Source organism: Salmo salar, chromosome 21 (assembly GCF_965601325.2).
Source record: "Salmo salar chromosome 21, fSalSal1, whole genome shotgun sequence".
Taxonomy (NCBI): Eukaryota; Metazoa; Chordata; class Actinopteri; order Salmoniformes; family Salmonidae; genus Salmo; species Salmo salar.
This window is the reverse complement of record NC_138311.1, coordinates 34,951,915-34,971,072: the sequence shown is the minus strand read 5'-3', so window position 1 is coordinate 34,971,072 and position 19,158 is coordinate 34,951,915. Positions and strand designations below refer to the sequence as shown.

Genomic DNA, 19,158 nt, shown 5'->3' with positions numbered 1-19,158 from the left:
TATTCCCTTTATCTGTCAAGTTTCCATCCAATAAGTTGTGCATATGATATGAAAAAATAATGACAGTATTTTTGTTAAGAAGGAAATAAATTCCACAAATTAACTTTTAACGAGGCACACCTGTCAATTGAAATGCATTCCAGGTGACCACCTCATGAAGCTGGTTGAAAAAATGCCAAGAGTGTGCAAAACTGTAATCAAGGCAAAGGGTAGCTACTTTGAAGAATCTCAAATATATTTTGATTTGTTTAACACTTTTTTGGTTACTACATGATTCCATATGGGTTATTTCATAATTTTTATGTCTTCACTATTAATCTACAATGTAGAAAATAGTCAAAATAAAGAAAAACCCTTGAATGAGTAGGTGTGTCCAAACTTTAGACTGGTATGATACAGTGCCTTCAGTTATTGTTCAGACCCCTTGACTTTTCCAAATTTTGTTAGGTTACAGTCTTATTCTAAAATTGATTAATATGTTTTTCTCCTCGTCAATCGACACGCAATACCCCGTAATGACAAACCAAAAAAAGGTTTACACATTTTTGCAAGTGTATACAAATAAATATTACATTTACATAACTATTCAGACCCTTTAGTCAGTACTTTGTTGATGCACCTTTGGCAGCAACTACTGCCTTGAGTCTTCTTGGGTATGATATGACGCTACAAGCTTGGCACACCTGTGTTTGGTTTCTTCCATTCTTCTCTGCAGATCCTCTCAATTTCTGTTCGGTTGGATGGGGAGCGTTGCTGCACAGCTTTTTCCAGGTCTCTCCAGAGATGTTAGATCGGGTTGAAGTCCGGGCTCTGGCTGGGCCACTCAAGGACATTCAGAGACTTGTCCCAAAGCCACACCTGCGTTGTTTTGGCTGTGTGCTTAGGTTCGTTGTCCTGTTGGAAGGTGAACCTTTGCCCCAGTCTGAGGCCCTGAGCACTCTGGAGCAGGTTTTCATCAACGATCTTTCTGTACTTTGCTCCGTTCATCTTTCCCTCGATCCTGACAAGTTTCCCAGTCTCTGCCCCTGAAAAGCATCCCCACAGCATGATGCTGCCACTACCATACTTCACTGTAGGGATGGTGCAGGGTTTTCTCCAGACGTGACACTGCATTCAGGCTAAAGAGTTCAATCTTGGTTTCATCAGACCAGAGAATCTTGTTTCTCATGGACTGAGAGTCTTTAGGTGCCTTTTGGTAAACTCAAAGCTGGCTGTCATGTGCCTTTTTACTGAGGAATGGCTTCTGTCTGGCCACTCTACCATAAAGGCCTGATTGGTGTAGTGCTACAGAGATGGTTGTCTTCCTGGAAGGTTCTCTCATCTCCACAGAGGAACTCTAGAGCTCTGTCAGAGTGACCATCGGGTTCTTTGTCACCTCCCTGACCAAGGCCCTTCTCCCCTGATTGCTCAGTTTGGCCGGGCGGCCAGCTCTAGGAAGAGTCTTGGTGGTTCCAAACTTCTTCCATTTAAGAATGATGGAGGCCACTGTGTTCTTGGGGACCTTCAATGCTGCAGAAATGTTTTGGTACCCTTCCCCAGATCTGTGCCTCAGCACAATCCTGTCTTGGAGCTCTACAGACAATACCTTTGACCTCGTGGTTTGGTTTTTGCTCTGACATGCACTGTCAACTGTGTGACCTTATATGGACAGGTGTGTGCCTTTCCAAATCATGTCCAATCAATTCAATTTACCACAGTTGGACTCCAATGAAGTTGTAGAAACATCTCAAGGATGATCAATGGAAACAGGATGCACCTGAGCTCAATTTCGAGTCTCATAACAAAGGGTCTGAATACTTATGTAAATTAGGTTTCTGTTTATTGTAATAAGTTTGTAAAAAAAATCAAAAAACCTGTTTTTACCTTGTCATTGAGGTATTGTGTGGAGATTTGAGAAAAAAAAAGAAATATAATCAATTTTAGAATAATAGAAAAGGGTTTGATTACACATGTAAATAAGGTATTTCTGTTTTTTATACATTTGCAAACATTTCTAAAAACCAGTTTTTGCTTTATCATTATGGGCTATTGTGTGTAGAATGATGAGGGAAAAAAAATATTTAATAAATTTTAGAATGGGTCTGAATACTTTCTGAATGCACTGTATGTGATGGGATGTATAGACATTATGGACAGTATATGGATAGAATAGGTAGAATATCTGTAGAATACATAAGATAGAATAGCATATGTACAGCAATAGTTAAATAGGATGGCCTTGACTAGAATACAGTATATACATATGAAGTATGTAAAACAGTATGAAAACATTAAAGTGACTAGTGTTCCATTATTAAAGTGACCAGTTGTCCATAACTTTGTACTGTACATAGGGCAGCAACCTCTAAGGTGCGTGGTAGAGTAACAAGGTGGTAGCCGGTAAGTGACAGTGACTAATGTTCAGGGCAGGGTGCCAGCTAGTGGTGACTATTTAACCATCTGATGGCCTTGAGATAGAAGCTGTTTTTCAGTCTCTCGGTCCCAGCTTTGATGCACCTGTACTGACCTCGCGTTTTGGATGGTAGCGGGGTGAACAGGCCGTGGCTCGGCTGGCTGAGGTCCTTTATGATTTTCTTGGCCTTCCTGTGACATTGGGTGCTGTAGATGTCCTGGAGGGCAGGCAGTATGCCCCCGGTGATGCATTGGGCAGACCGCACCACCCTCTGGAGAGTCCTGTGGTTGCATTCGATGCAGTTGACATACCAGGCGGGGATACAGCCCGACAAGATTTTGGTGTCACACTGACTTCACTGATTATGATTATTCCTACAGGGGACGGGTGTGCGCACAAATTGAACATGATTCTCATTGTGTCATGGTATTACTCCCCTCTGCTCTCTGTAAAGTACATTTGTTTTCTTTATTTCAATGTGAATTCATCTAGAATAACAGTCTGTATATCAATTTTCCTCACAATTCTGTCTCCTGCCCAGGCGGAGGGATGTTGCTCTCTCCCAGCACCTTCCCTGTATAGGCTGTGGAACTGAAGAGCCCAGTAAGTAGACAATTTACATTTTAATTCCCTAAGCATGTCAAATGAAAGAAGCAGGTACCGAGTCAGGTTCAGACTCTCCCCATCCTACCAAAAGTCATCATGGGTGGCAGAGGAAATGCTGTATACATCTAATACCATAACAGGTTGTTTAAATCAAACTACTGTAGGATTGTTTTAACCTGTATTCACGTTTCTTAGAATTTTAGAAATACAGTGCTCTATCTGCTGCTCGGTATCACCCAAACATTAGAACACAGTGACATCTATTGGAGATTTGAGTGAATCACCTCACATTCTAATTCCACATAAACAATTAGTAGTCTACTACTACTTATTATTGGCAAAGGCCATAAAACAGTGTCACTCACATTGATATCAGAGTGAAAACATTTTGACCACTGATCAATCATTATGCTGATTCCCACATCTGTAATATTTGTATTGGTTGAAATAGCCTAAGCAATGTGCTGAATAACCCCAGTTGACAAGGTTTGAAATATCATCCATTTTAAAATTGATATTGTCTTGTAACTAACTTTCACAATTCACAATAAGACATGTGTATTTCTATACTCACTTACTAGCCTATATTGAAAAATGAAAGCTTCAAAACTTTTGTCAGAAGTGGGATTCGAACCCACGCCTCCATTCGGAGACCAGAATGCCCTTTCCAGGAAGGATTTTCACCTTGAGTCTGGCGCCTTAGACCGCTCGGCCATCCTGACTACTCTGAGTAACCTTGACAAAAAATAGGCTTTCTTCATATGATCGAGTTAAGTAGCTAGGTACTATAGTTTTCATTTAATTCACAATAAAAAATGTATGATATCGTGAAATGTATGGTATCGCTAGTTGGCCATTTCCATTTTATTAGCAAATCTAGCTGGTTCGCATTTTGTTAGGAAATAGCTAGCTAACGTTACTGGTGATATTGCAAACATCTCACAGCTAGCGTTGACAATTCGCTCAATGGAAATTAGGAAATAATACATAACTTTTCTTGTGAAATGTAGGATTTATGGCTATGCATTGTTAGTGGCTGAACATTATACAAGATATGACACTTTACCGGCGTTGCTTTGCTCTGAAGGGTTGTGATACATTTTCGTTGGTTGCTATTTTCTACTAATTTCATCTACCCCAAAAAAGTATGTCAGAAGTGGGATTTGAACCCACGCCTCCATTCGGAGACCAGAAACCCCATTACTATGGAAGGTAGAACCTTGAGTCTGGCGCCTTAGACCACTCGGCCATCCTGACAACTGAAAAGCAAGAAAGTAACAGCAATTATAAAGACACACGTAGCAGCGCCCATTTTATAGGCTTTATGATGATGTTAGCTATTCGGGTATTTAGGTTCGCTACTGAGTTTACTTTACTGTAAACCAAACACTTACCAATATGAACACATTTGTCATTTTTAGCCGTAGTTTAGCAAGCTAAAGAGAGAGTCGTGTTGCACCACGTGACCGTGTGTTTTCACCACCAATTGGACGAGTCATTCATTGTTATTGTAAAAAGAGGCGTGTCTGGTCTAGTGTCGTTATGAAATGTTACACTAGCTTAACTCCACTTAAATCAAACGTAGCTAATATCTATCTACCGTTTGGCTCGTTAAAGGACTTCAAGAATACACAAAGTGAGTATAGGTATTTGGTAGAAGGCCTATTGCGCATAAATCGAGGGTTGGAATTGGAGAGGTTCTGACTGACACATGTCTTCACAGAGACTAATTTACAGACAGGGATGGGCAAATATTACAATTATAAAAATACCAAAGATCATGTATCAAAATGAACTAAGAAATACATGTATTTTGTAATGTAACGTTTGTATTTTAAAAAAAACTTTGGAAGTTGCCGGTTTGGCTTGGATAGTTTTTTTCTGCCTGGTCACAGACAGCTGTTGTGTTGTCCACAAGCTAAGAGAAAAGGTGGGAGGAGGAGAGCTCGTAGATGCGAGAAGGAATTATACAATGAGCAAAGAGATGATGCTGTTTGTATGTGGCTTCTATGAAAGTGAACTGTGTGTGCGGGTGATCAGGGGTGTATTCATTCTGCCGATTCTGTTGAAAAACATTTCTCAAATGGAACGAAACAGGGATAAACCTACCTGAATTTGTCAAACTGTTTGAACTAATGATTAGACGCTAGATGCAGGCAAGTGTGTGCAAGGCGGTATTGGATGTGTCATTGTCTGTCACCTTGATTACACCAATTTGTCTCTCGACCTGTTAAAGTTATAAACTTTAATTCGTAGGCTAGGTTGTAGCAACCTCATGATGGGTATAGGGAAAATTAGAGTATCATGTAGTAGCCTAAACCTATCGATGTTAAATTGAGCTGGGTGAATGGAAAATAAATGACAGTCATCCAAGTTGCTGTAATAGAAATAAGGCCATGCTCATAAAAAAATTAAAAGATCATGCTCCCTAATCTTAAACAGCATCGACCGCAACTGGTGTCAACCCATTGCTAAGAGTAAAGGGTTCATGGGCAGGTAGTTTGAACAGACATAGAATAGGATTCTACACTGAACAAAAATATGAACGTAAAGTGTTTCATCTTTTATTTCATGAGCTGAAATAAAAGATCACAGAAATGTTCCATACGCACACAAAGCTTATTTCTCTCAAATGGGCACATTTGTTTACACCCCTGTTAGTGATGTTACAGGCTTTGGTTTTTAGATTGAACGTATAACTTGTTAGCACATAGGGCACACCAATTAGTGTCACCTTGTTAGTCAGTTTGTGTTACACCTGTGCTGGTTGTCGTCTCGTGGGAAGGTGTTTCACCTGTGATGGCCCAGGTGCTGTTTAAGAATGGCTGGCCCAGCGCTCAAATGGTCTTGATAGATGTGGAGGGTTAACACCATTATTTGGCGCGCCCTCAGTGGCAGATTTCTATCTCTGATTTTTTTGGGGTCACTTATCCAGAGCGACTTGCAGTAGTGAATGCATACATTTCTTTCTCCGTACTGTTCCCCCGTGGGAATCGAACCCACGTTGCAAACACCATGCTCTACCAACTGAGCCATACGGGACCATTTGCACGTCACGTCAATGATATCATGTCACCGTGTGGGACTGTGGGTCAATTAACGTTGTCGGAGTGGCCGCCCTGATTCTAGTTTGTGAGCCAGGCAGGCTACTGCCTGGGAAGGTCTCCCATTCAGAAGTACGAAATGGGGAGGGGGTGGGGGTAGGTTGACCTCAGGTCTCCCCACTGGAAGCCTGACGTAGGGGGAATCTATCAAATATCGCACCACTAACTTTGTACAATACTAATGCAATTAGTAAAATCAGTCACACTAAGAAATGATACCAAATAAACCACAATTCATTCATAATACTGTGAATATATAGTTTTACAGACATATTGTTGCATTTTTTTCTGGTTTGTGTGAAATTGTTAACAATAATATAAAACCAGTCTGCACACAACTATGGTGAATTGGTTTAGTCTTGACTCTTGATTGACAGTGTTGGGGGATTGGTAATGTATTGATGCTCGAGTGCCAAAAAAATTCAAAATATTCCATTACCGTACTTCGAAGCATGTCAAACGCTGTTTAAAATCCATTTTTATGCGATTTTTCTCGTAAAATAGCGATAATATTCCGACCGGGAGTCGTTTTCGTTCAAAGACTGATAATCTAAAATGGACGTGCACGCGCGCACCCGTCTCATTGTTCTCAGATCGACCACTTACCAAATGCGCTACTGTTTTTCAGCCATGGGCTGCAAAGTCATCATTCAACGTTCTGGCGCCTTCTGAGAGCCTATGGGAGCATTAGAAAATGTCACGTTACAGCAGAGATCCTTTGTTTTGGATAGAGATGACAAAGAAGGCCAAGAAATGGTCAGACAGGGTACTTCCTGTACAGAATCTTCTCAGGTTTTGGCCTGCCATTTGAGTTCTGTTATACTCACAGACACCATTCAAACAGTTTTAGAAGCTTTGGAGTGTTTTCTATCCAAAGCTACTAATTATATGCATATTCTAGTTTCTGGGCAGGAGTAATAACCAGATTAAATCGGGTACGTTTTTTATCCGGCCGTGAAAATACTGCCCCCTATCCATAACAAGTTAACATTGGATATAATTTCACACAGTTCCATCATGATAATGTGTGTAGCCTGCAGCAAAACGATTACAACCTAACTAGCACATTATTGATTTGGTTAACTTTCATTGAGGTGACATCGTAAAGGTTTTCTGTGATTGTTTTGACTAGGTCCTGAGCTCTGTAAGGGGAATTTCCAATGCTGTAGGCTAACTTAAAAGACGTCTATATTATGCTGATATTTTGTATCTTTTCTGAAATATTCAGTCTTTCGGGGGTTTTATGCCTAGAATTAGCCAAGGAGGTTGTATGGTTCATTTGATTCCTATTCTGAAAGTTTGATCAATTGTGCATAATGACATGTATATTTAAAGGTGCAACAAATGTATTCAGGGTGTCAGACTCATATACTGTATTTCAATGCAAATTCAGGGGCTCTTCTGAAATATTTTGGAGCACCCTCTGGCACTGGCCAGGATGAGGAGCCATCCACCTCCTCGGCCACACAGGTGTCTTCACAAATGTTGTCTGAGCCTGAGGATGGGGATGAAGCCCCATTTGCTTCCACTTCTCCCCAGCAGGATTCTTCAGGTGTGTTTGTGCGCATGTGTGTGTAGGTACACGCACATGTGTTTATGTGTGCATCCCTGCATAACATAAACAAAATAAATAATTTCCCTTTGGCAAAGTTAAAAGTTTTCATATTGTAGGTAACAATGATGACTTTATTATTACTGGGTATGTATGTGGGATGTTCCACCACTATAAGTGCTGTGAATAATGTGTGTAAACTAATGCCCATGTGCTCTCCATTAGAAATGCCTGCAGCAGCATCCCCACCAAATCCTGCTGCTGAGGATGAGCCACTGGCTACAGACCCTGCTGACTGGCCTTCAGTTCTGACTGACAGAAGTCGGACACAACTAGTTTGCAGAGGACCAAGTGAGGTACCACCTGACTTTGTTTTCCCAAGGAATGAGAGTGATGGAAGAAGTTGCCACCACCAGTATTTCAGGAAAACCTTGGTGAGTGGTAAATAAAATCCCTAGAAGTTGGTTGGTGTTGTCATGTCTTTGGCTATGCCGGATTAAGTGATATGACATGCTATTCTATAAAATCATTTCTCTGTAGTTAATATTAACTGATTAAGCTAATCAGGTAAATAATTAACTAGAAAGTCAGGGCACCACAAAATAATGTTTATAGAGCTGTTATCTTCCAAATAAACTTTTAAAGACCTGGTAATATTTTACATCAATAACAGTCAATATTCAATCTTCACCTCGTTTCAGTCTCATCTGAAAGTTGTAAATTCTTGGTTATCTTCACGAACCCTGGCAAACAAGTTGAATCAGCAATTCAAACTTTGGTTTAATTATTTATTTACTAAATAAATCACACAGAATGACAAACAGAATGGATCATACATTGATTACTAATTATGTCCTACAAGAAACCGTCCCTGGGGGACGGAACCTGTATGATGGCTGGTTACACAAAGACAGGGGGTTGGGCTTGAATGAAAGCGTGGGAGGACTGAAGAACAAAGGGAGAAGCTATGCTATCGTAAATACAGAATCTTATGCGTTCTAAATAACCGCCCATTTGAAAAAGGAAAATGCAATAATTATTTACTCTGAGCTGCGCTTCGGTAGGTTGGTCGTAGATGCTGGCCGTGTTGCCCAACAGATCTTCCTTGTCCTTTGAAGAGTGTCTCTGGTGGCAAACTGAATACTTGGTAGTATCGTGTTGTTTGTTAGAATAGATCCTTTGTCCGTCGTTTCCTAGCCCACGTTTACAGCGGCCGCTGACAACTCAACGGCTAGGAGGTATCACTTCTGGAGTGAATAAGAGTTCAAAGTTCATACCAAGTTGCCATACTTTTAGCTCATGCTATATTCTGGCTGGTATAGTCGAAATTCATCCTTTCGGCATAGAGGTCGTCACCTTCACATTGAAATTCAATGCTAATTTCGTTAGGTTCTTGCTGAGGTTGGCTTAGTTCTGTAGGTGGTCTTTGTCCTTTCAACGTGGGGACCTCAAGTCCACAAGTCCTTGGAACAGCTTATTATCTGAGTCCTTTTAACGTGAGGCTGAAGGCCTCGCGTACTCAGAACAGAAGGTTACATTGTCATCAAGGGCTATATATATAGGAGGGGAGAGAAGGGCGTGTTTCATTGGTTATAACCAATGTCTCTTCACATGGGTGGACCACTGAGTGAGCAAAGCTTTAACCTTATGAAAACCCAATTCTCTCATTTGGAAGCTAAAATTACATTTAATCTTTTCACAACTAGTTTCATATTTAAACATTTAAATTGCACAACAATTCCATGTGAATCTGATAACTAGAATGTGTAGACTTTCCACGATACAGTTTGTCATCCTATCATTAATAAGAATGTCTCAGATGACAACCGAAATGACATCATATTCATTAAGTACCAACGCATATTCTCAACTGGTTGGATTACCGAAATATGGTTCCTTTCCCCCCACCTTTTGATGTTCCCAGACTCTATATGTTTAACAAAGGCTCTTCAAGAGTCCTTCTGTAGAGTCAAGAGAGAGAGGGAAGGGAGAAACTTATTTATGGGGGGGTCATAAACCTTACCCACAGGCCAACATCATGACAGTGTATTCTGAAAGAAACAACAGCCTCTTCTGCTTCTGCTGCAAACTATTTTCTAAGAAGAAAATGTATTTAGCAAACTCAGGACTGACAGACTGGAAACATGCAAGTTCTTTGCTGAATTCACACGACAGCAGTCCAGAACACCGAAACTGCATGAAAACATGGAAAGAACTGGCAATGAGGATCAAAAAAAGGGAAACAATTGATAAGCATGAGATAGCACTTATGGAGGCTGAGAGGATAAGATGGAGAGAGGTGTTGACATGTCTGAATGCTATTGTGCAGTCTCTGGCAATTAGAAATCTGGCACTAAGGGGTCACACACAAATACTGTACTCTCCATCAAATGGACATTTCCTCAGAGGTTGAACTGATGGCACATTTTGATCCAGTCATGAAAGAGCACCTTAACCGTGTCCAAAAAGGGACCTCGAGTCACACCACCAGCTACCTTGGCCACCAAATACAGAATGAACTCATTGATTTGTTGAGCAGCAAGGTCATTTCAATAATGGTGAGTGACATCAGCTGGCAAAATTATTCTCTATCATTCTAGATTGCACCTCAGATGTCAGCCACACTGAACAGTTGTCAGTTGTGATTAGAATTGTGTCACTGAAGGAGGAGCCCCACATAAAGGAACATTTTATGGGGGTTTTGGAGGCAGAGGAGTCCACGTGCCAACATTTGGCATCGGTGATTCTCAAAAGATTAGAGGAGCTAAAAATTCCTTTTGAATTGATGACCGCAGAGGACAGTCGTATGGTAATGGAGCCAACATGAGAGGCAAAAACAAAGGTGTCCAAGCCAGACTTCTGAAAATTAATCCAAGAGCTCTATTTGTGTCATGTGGGGCTCACACATTGAACCTGGTTGTGGCTGATGCTGCTAAAAGTTCTGTCGATGCCACATGTTACTTTGGCATCTTACACAAACTGTACACCTTGTTCTCAACTCCACACAGCGATGGGCCATCCTGAAAAAACATGTGGACATCACTTTGAAGGTGGGAGAGTAAAGTTAAGTGTTGAGCCACTGAGGTATCAGGCAGCAGCGGTGAGAGAAGCACTGATTAAGGTGAGGGATCAAAGACCCTGTGATAAAGATTGAGGCCCAGTCCTTGTCAGAGGTGGGCTCACTTGGGGCTCCTGAGTGGCGCAGTGGTCTAAGACACTGCAGTACCTGGTTCAAATCCAGGCTGCATCACATCCGGCCGTGATTGGGAGTCCCATAGGGCGGTGCACAATTGGCCCAGCGTCGTCCAGGTTTGGCCGGGGTAGGCTGTCATTGTAAATAAGAATTTGTTCTTAACTGACTTGCCTAGTTAAACTTAAGAAATAATACCGCTTCAGCATCTGTACAGTGGTGTGGTATGACATCTTGTGCCAGATCCAACATGTGAGCAAGCTGATGCAATCTCCCAGTATGCATGTGGATGTTGCAGTCAGTCTTCTCAGAAAGACAGAGAGAGGTCTCAGCAACTACAGGTAAACAGGCTTTATGACTGCACAAATGTCATCCAAGGATATTTGAGAGGGTATGAATGTAGGTCGTTCTACAACAAAAAAGTCTGAGGTCCACAAAGCAGCACTTTTCATATGAATAATTTGATGAGCCTTTGAGTGATGCTCTGAAGAAGCTGGAGGTGACATTTTCCAATGTCGTTGTTGATGCTGCAAACTCAGCCTTTCAGGAAAGATTTTCAACATTGGAAAATGTGGGAGAGAAGTTTGGAGTGCTGTCAACCTTCCAGTGTCTCTCATATGAGGAGCTGACAGAACAATGTGAGGCCCTTAGTATGACACTGCACTATAATGAACTCTCAGATTTGGATTGCAGAGAGCTTGCACAGGAACTGAAGAAATTGCCTGACTTGCCATCGAAGACCATGACCCTGCTTGAACTGCTGATATTTATACATGAAAGGGAGTTCTCAGAAATGTATCCAAATTTGTGGACTGCTCTCAGAATTTGTCTTACTCTTCCAGTGACCGTAGCTGAAGCAGAGAGGAGCTTTTTTCATCAAATCATACCTGAGGTCCACCATGGCACAGGAACGCCTTAGTGGCCTTGCTGTCATCAGTATTAACCATGCAATTGCTGGGCAGATTTCTTATGATGATGTAATTGATGACTTTGCATCAAGGAAGGCAAGAAAGGTCAGGGTTAAGATGGCAGTTGTGCACTAGTGTATTAATCAGGTTATTTTTTTATAAGTGTGTTAACCTCTTGACGGTCGCATTTGAAAAAAATGTGCCCATTTTAAACGGCCTACTACTCAAACTCAGAAGCTAGGATATGCATATAATTAATACTTGTGGATAGAAAACACCCTAAAGTTTCTAAAACTGTTTGAATGGTGTCTGAGTATAACAGAACTCATATGGCAGTCAAAACCCCGAGACAGATCGAAACAGGAAGTGGAATTCTGAATTGCGAACTCAACTTCATCACGTTGCCTATTAATCACACCGTGAGCTATGGTTCACTGAGCACTTCCTATTGCTTCCACTAGATGTTCCCAGTCTTTACAAAGTGGTTTGAGTCTCCTACTGTTAAAACTGAATGAATGAGACGCTGTGGAACGTGGTCACACGGAGAGGGCCATCACCATTATAACGCCGGCGCCCCTGGTTACCCTCCCCTTTCGAAACGTTTTGAAACACAATGCAATCGTCCCCCTGGAATCTTATTGGCTCTCTTGTTGAAAAACGCCCTGAAGATTTATGTTATACAACGTTTGACATGTTTGAACGAACCTAAATGGGGAAAAAAAATGCATTTTCTCGAAATGGCTGTCCCGCGGCCGACGGAGCATTTGGATCAGCCTTCAGACGCGCTAACAAGAACAAGCTCTTGGAACAAAGGAGTATTTTTTTCGAACGAAAATACATTTGTTGTGGACCTGGGATTCCTGGAAGTGCTTTCTGATGAAGACAACCAAAGGTAAGGGATTATTGACAATAGTATACAAGACTAGATGTGATATGCGATTGTTCCAAGATGGCGCTGACCTTTAACGTTAGCCTATTTTTCAGAGTATCGCATCCCCTTTCATCGCAAAGTATGATTACCCAGTAAAGTTAATTTTAAATCTGGCATTACAGGTGCTTTCAAGAGATATTCATCTATAAATCTTAGAATGACAATATTACATTTTAAAAATGTTTTCGAATAGTCATTTAGTAAATTGTAGCTCTGTTTCATCAGATGCATTTGAGGGAAAATAGTCAACGTTACGCACCGATGTAAAATGCTGTTTTTATATATAAATATGAACTTTATCGAACAAAAGAATGCATGTATTGTGTAACATGATGTCCTAGGTGTGTCATCTGATGAAGATTGTCAAAGGTTAGTGCTGCATTTAGCTGTTTTTTGGTTATTTGTGATGCATGTGGTTGGTCGGAAAATGGCTATGTGGCTACTTTTACGATATACTCCTCTAACATAATCTAATGTTTTGCTTTTGCTGTAAAGCCTTTTTGAAATCGGACAACGTGGTTCGATTCAGGAGAGGTGTATCTATAAAACGATATAATTTGGAGAAAAAAAATAAAAATAAAAATGATTACATTTTGTTATGCTAATGGCGATATGATTTTTCGCTGGATGTCGCCGCACAGGGGTTAAGCTATTTTGTATTTGTGTGATATAGGATTTGTGCAATTTAGTTTTAATTGTGTTTTTTGTTAGCAATAGGGTAATAGTGTAATAATTTGATTCTTTTTTTAGTTTATATTTATATACTATTTGTTTCTATTTGTCTTTGTTACTACTTTTTGATATTAATGAATCTTATTTTTGTACATATTTGTATATTTTTAAATGTTATGATTATTTATTTGTGTTGTTCCAAATGTCTGAATAAAAATTTGTGCAGAATGGTGCTTTTGGGGGGGGGGGGGGGGGGGGGGGGGTGGAGGAGTCGCCCAGGGAGTCATACAAGCTAGAACTGCATGCCCTTTTTTGTTTTCTAGATCAATAATCCTTTATTTGATTTTGTTTTGTGCCACTGTTTTGGTTTGTTTCCTGTCTTTAAGTTTTGAGTGGGTTGTTCTTTTGTTTGCCTCTTAGTGGGCACATTTACTGGCTGCTCATGGTGGGTGTCTTTCAGATCCCAGTTGTTGTTGCTATGCATCTTTCAGTGGATGCCTCCGCGAGTGTCTTTAAGAACCCCTCCTAAAATCCCACCTGTTTCGTTTTGGTTGTTGTCCGTGACTCTTTGTTAGTTCCCCCTTCTGTTGAGCGACTTTTTCTTTTCTTGCTGGGGAATGTAACACAACGCGGGCTCGTCCGGGATCTTGTTTATCATGATTATGATAGTCGCTCTAATCACCTACTTTTAAACTCTACTCTGCCCAGATATTTGAGTGTTCAAAATTCTGTTTGGTAGTAGAGTTTCTGTCACTGACATCCACCCAAAGGGGTTATAAGATTGGTGGATTCATTTTTGAAAGTTGCATAAACACACAGGCTTATAAAAATAAAGCCATGGATTTTAAGTTGGAAGTATTTGTGAAAAACCCTACATGGGAGATGCTAGATAAATGTACAAAGGTGAATTCCGGAACTCCAATTTGAGCAGCAGCAGCTGAAAAATGAGCTCCTACAAATATTGAAATTTACATGGTTTTTAGAGTGAAGTACATCGGAAAAAAGCTAAAGAAAACTGCAAGACTGAATAGGAGAAAAAACAAGCAACAAACAAAGAAGATAGGCTTTTGAAAAATAACTATTTTTCATAAAATTGTAGTTATCTTAGCAAGCTGAATTGTTTACCAGTTGCTAAGCAGTTGCTAGGGACTCTTTTGGAAGAAGCTAGCTAGCTAACGAAGAACAACAAAGAATATCTAGTTAACAGAAGAAAAGAAAGAGAAAATCAGGACAGAAGAAAAAGGATATCAAAGTGAAACAGTTCTCTAAAGACACAAGAGACAATAATACAAGAAACAACACTTCTGTAGCTTGTCAACTATGTGTCTGTCTATCCCTGTTCTCTCCCCTCTGCACAGGCCATACAAACGCTTCACACCACATGGCCGCTGCCACTCTAACCTGGTGGTCCCAGCGCGCACAACCCACGTGGAGTTCCAGGTCTCCGGCAGCCTCTGGAACTGCCGGTCTGCAGCCAACAAGGCTGAGTTCATCTCAGCCTATGCTACCCTCCAGTCCCTAGACTTCCTGGCGCTGACGGAAACATGGATTACCACAGATAACACTGCTACTCCTACTGCTCTCTCTTCGTCTGCCCACGTGTTCTCGCATACCCCTAGAGCATCGAGCCAGCGGGGTGGTGGCACTGGAATCCTCATCTCTCCCAAGTGGACATTCTCTCTTTCTCCCCTGACCCATCTGTCTATCTCCTCATTTGAATTCCATGCTGTCACAGTTACCAGCTCTTTCAAGCTTAACATCCTTATCATTTATCGCCCTCCAGGTTCCCTTGGAGAGTTCATCAATGAGCTTGACGCCTTGATAAGTTCCTTTCCTGAGGATGGCTCACCTCTCACAGTTCTGGGTGACTTTAACCTCCCCACGTCTACCTTCGACTCATTCCTCTCTGCCTCCTTCTTTCCACTCCTCTCCTCTTTTGACCTCACCCTCTCACCTTCCCCCCCTACTCACAAGGCAGGCAATACACTTGACCTCATCTTTACTAGATGCTGTTCTTCCACTAATCTCATTGCAACTCCCCTCCAAATCTCCGACCACTACCTTGTATCCTTTTCCCTCTTGCTCTCATCCAACACTTCTCACTCTGCCCCTACTCGGATGGTATTGCGCCGTCCCAACCTTCGCTCTCTCTCTCCCGCTACTCTCTCCTCTTCCATCCTATCATCTCTTCCCTCTGCTCAAACCTTCTCCAACCTATCTCCTGATTCTGCCTCCTCAACCCTCCTCTCCTCCCTTTCTGCATCCTTTGATTTTCTCTGTCCCCTATCCTCCAGGCCGGCTCGGTCCTCCCCTCCTGCTCCGTGGCTCGACGACTCACTACGAGCTCACAGAACAAGGCTCCGGGCAGCCGAGCGGAAATGGAGGAAAACTCGCCTCCCTGCGGACCTGGCATCCTTTCACTCACTCCTCTCTACATTCTCTTCTGTCTCTGCTGCTAAAGCCACTTTCTACCACTCTAAATTCCAAGCATCTGCCTCTAACCCTAGGAAGCTCTTTGCTACCTTCTCCTCCCTCCTGAATCCTCCTCCCCCTCCCCCCCCTGATCCCTCTCTGCGGATGACTTCGTCAACCATTTTGAAAAGAAGGTTGACGATATCCGATCCTCGTTTGCTAAGTCAAACGACACCGCTGGTCCTGCTCACACTGCCCTACCCTGTGCTTTGACCTCTTTCTCCCCTCTCTCTCCAGATGAAATCTCGCGTCTTGTGACGGCCGGCCGCCCAACAACCTGCCCACTTGACCCTATCCCCTCCTCTCTTCTCCAGACCATTTCCGGAGACCTTCTCCCCTTCCTCACCTCGCTCATCAACTCATCCTTGACCGCTGGCTACGTCCCTTCCGTCTTCAAGAGAGCGAGAGTTGCACCCCTTCTGAAAAAACCTACACTCGATCCCTCCGATGTCAACAACTACAGACCAGTATCCCTTCTTTCTTTTCTCTCCAAAACTCTTGAACGTGCCGTCCTTGGCCAGCTCTCCTGCTATCTCTCTCAGAATGACCTTCTTGATCCTAATCAGTCAGGTTTCAAGACTGGGCATTCAACTGAGACTGCTCTTCTCTGTGTCACGGAGGCTCTCCGCACTGCTAAAGCTAACTCTCTCTCCTCTGCTCTCATCCTTCTAGACCTATCTGCTGCCTTTGATACTGTGAACCATCAGATCCTCCTCTCCACCCTCTCCGAGTTGGGCATCTCCGGCGCGGCCCACGCTTGGATTGCGTCCTACCTGACAGGTCGCTCCTACCAGGTGGCGTGGCGAGAATCTGTCTCCGCACCATGCGCTCTCACCACTGGTGTCCCCCAGGGCTCTGTTCTAGGCCCTCTCCTATTCTCGCTATACACCAAGTCACTTGGCTCTGTCATATCCTCACATGGTCTCTCCTATCATTGCTATGCAGACGACACACAATTAATCTTCTCCTTTCCCCCTTCTGATAACCAGGGGGCGAATCGCATCTCTGCATGTCTGTCAGACATATCAGTGTGGATGACGGATCACCAGCTCAAGCTGAACCTCGGCAAGACGGAGCTGCTCTTCCTCCAGGGGAAGGACTGCCCGTTCCATGATCTCGCCATCACGGTTGACAACTCCCTTGTGTCCTCCTCCCAGAGTGCTAAGAACCTTGGCGTGATCCTGGACAACACCCTGTCGTTCTCCACTAACATCAAGGCGGTGACCCGATCCTGTAGGTTCATGCTCTACAACATTCGCAGAGTACGACCCTGCCTCACACAGGAAGCGGCGCAGGTCCTAATCCAGGCACTTGTCATCTCCCGTCTGGATTACTGCAACTCGCTGTTGGCTGGGCTCCCTGCCTGTGCCATTAAACCCCTACAACTCATCCAGAACGCCGCAGCCCGTCTGGTGTTCAACCTTCCCAAGTTCTCTCACGTCACCCCGCTCCTCCGCTCTCTCCACTGGCTTCCAGTTGAAGCTCGCATCCGCTACAAGACCATGGTGATTGCCTACGGAGCTGTGAAGGGAACGGCACCTCCATACCTTCAGGCTCTGATCAGGCCCTACACCCAAACAAGGGCACTGCGTTCATCCACCACTGGCCTGCTGGCCCCCCTACCTCTGAGGAAGCACAGTTCCCGCTCAGTCCAGTCAAAACTGTTCGCTGCTCTGGCACCCCACCTCTTTAAGGAATACCTAGGATAGGATAAAGTAATCCTTCTAACCCCCCCCCCTTAAAAGATTTAGATGCACTATTGTAAAGTGGTTGTTCCACTGGATATCATAAGGTGAATGCACCATTTTGTAAGTCGCTCTGGATAAGAGCGTCTGCTAAATGACTTAAATGTAAATGTAAATGTGAATTTGATGGTCATTTCAAAGCATTATGACATCATTATGATCCAAAAGCAATAGTCAAAGAGTTGAAAGGTACTGCTTTGGTGGAGGAGGAAATCCTTCCGGAGAGGGAGGTTGATGAAATGGGTCCTATGGGTGGTAGAGTACATCCCGTAGACGTGCAACTAAGGGAGTACAGTACATCCCGTAGATGTGCAACTAAGGGAGTTAGGACTAAAGGTAAAGTTGGAACAACAGAAATTAGAGCTCGAGCAAAAATACAATTTAAAGAGAACATGAGAGACTGGAGCAACAGAAATTAAGAGTTAGAGCGCAGGGAAAGACAAGAACATGAACTTGAGCATGCCATTTGACTAAGAGAGCGAGATCTGGAAACACTCCGAATCCAGTCAGGCCATCCTGCACCCTCAATAGAGTGTGATCTTGGTCGGAACAGCTGGCTTGTTCCGCCTTTCAATGAAAAGGAGGTGGATGTATATTTTACTCTGTTTGAGCGGATTTCCACATCCCTGAAATGGCCGCGAGATATTTGGTCTCTGCTCCTCCAAAGTGTTCTTGTGGGAAAGGCTCAGAAGACAGAAGCACAAAGCTATGTTGTGTCAATACAAACTTGAGAAAGCTGCAGTTCTTGCAGATGACTTTGTGTTGACACATACAGTTGAAGTCGGAAGTTTACATACACCTTAGCCAAATACATTTAAACTCAGTTTTTCACAATTCCTGACATTTAATCCAAGTAAAAATTCCTTGTCTTAGGTCAGTTAGGATCACCACTTTATTTTAAGAATGAAATGTCAGAATAATAGTAGAGTGATTTATTTCATCACATTCCCAGTGGGTCAGAAGTTTACATACACTCAATTAGTATATGGTAGCATTGCCTTTAAATTGTTTGACTTGGCTCAAACGTTTTGGCTAGCCTTCCACAAGGTTCCCACAATAAGTTGGGTGAACTTTGGCCCATTCCTCCTGACAGAGCTAGTGTAACGGAGTCAGGATTGTAGGCCTCCTTGCTAGCACACACTTTTTCAGTTCTGCCCACAACTTTTCTATAGGCTTGAGGTCAGGGCTTTGTGATGGCCACTCCAATACCTTGACTTTGTTGTCCTTAAGCCATTTTGCCACAACTTGGAAGTATGCTTGGTGTCATTGTCCATTTGGAAGACCCATTTGCGACCAAGCTTTAACTTCCTGACTGATGTCTTGAGCTTCAATATATCCACATAATTTTCCTACCTAATGATGCCATCTTTTTTGTGAAGTGCACCACTCCCTCCTGCAGCAAAGCACCCCCACAACATGATGCTGCCACCCCCGTGCTTCACGGTTGGGATGATGTTTTTCGGCTTGCAAGTCTCCCCCTTTTTCCTCCAAACATAACGATGATCATTATGGCCAAACAGTTCTATTTTTGTTTCATCAGACCAGACCACATTTTTCCAAAAAAGTACGATCTTTGTCCCCATGTG

The 19,158-nt window shown here is 42.7% G+C and overlaps 1 long non-coding RNA gene and 2 other non-coding genes across 3 annotated transcripts; 1 reads left to right on the top strand and 2 right to left on the bottom strand.

The window, feature by feature from the left end:
- Window positions 1-3,611: 3,611 nt before the first annotated feature.
- On the bottom strand, window positions 3,612-3,720 carry trnal-caa (transfer RNA leucine (anticodon CAA)). The gene is made up of 2 exons: window positions 3,683-3,720; window positions 3,612-3,657 (listed from the first exon to the last, which is right to left on the bottom strand). It is a non-coding gene; the product is annotated as a tRNA-Leu (tRNA).
- A 426-nt stretch (window positions 3,721-4,146) lies between these two features.
- trnal-caa (transfer RNA leucine (anticodon CAA)) lies at window positions 4,147-4,255 on the bottom strand. The gene is made up of 2 exons: window positions 4,218-4,255; window positions 4,147-4,192 (listed from the first exon to the last, which is right to left on the bottom strand). It is a non-coding gene; the product is annotated as a tRNA-Leu (tRNA).
- A 165-nt stretch (window positions 4,256-4,420) lies between these two features.
- Window positions 4,421-8,117, top strand: LOC106582205 (uncharacterized). The gene is made up of 3 exons (XR_001323264.3): window positions 4,421-4,634; window positions 7,496-7,654; window positions 7,880-8,117. It is a non-coding gene; the product is annotated as an uncharacterized LOC106582205 (long non-coding RNA).
- Window positions 8,118-19,158: the final 11,041 nt, after the last annotated feature.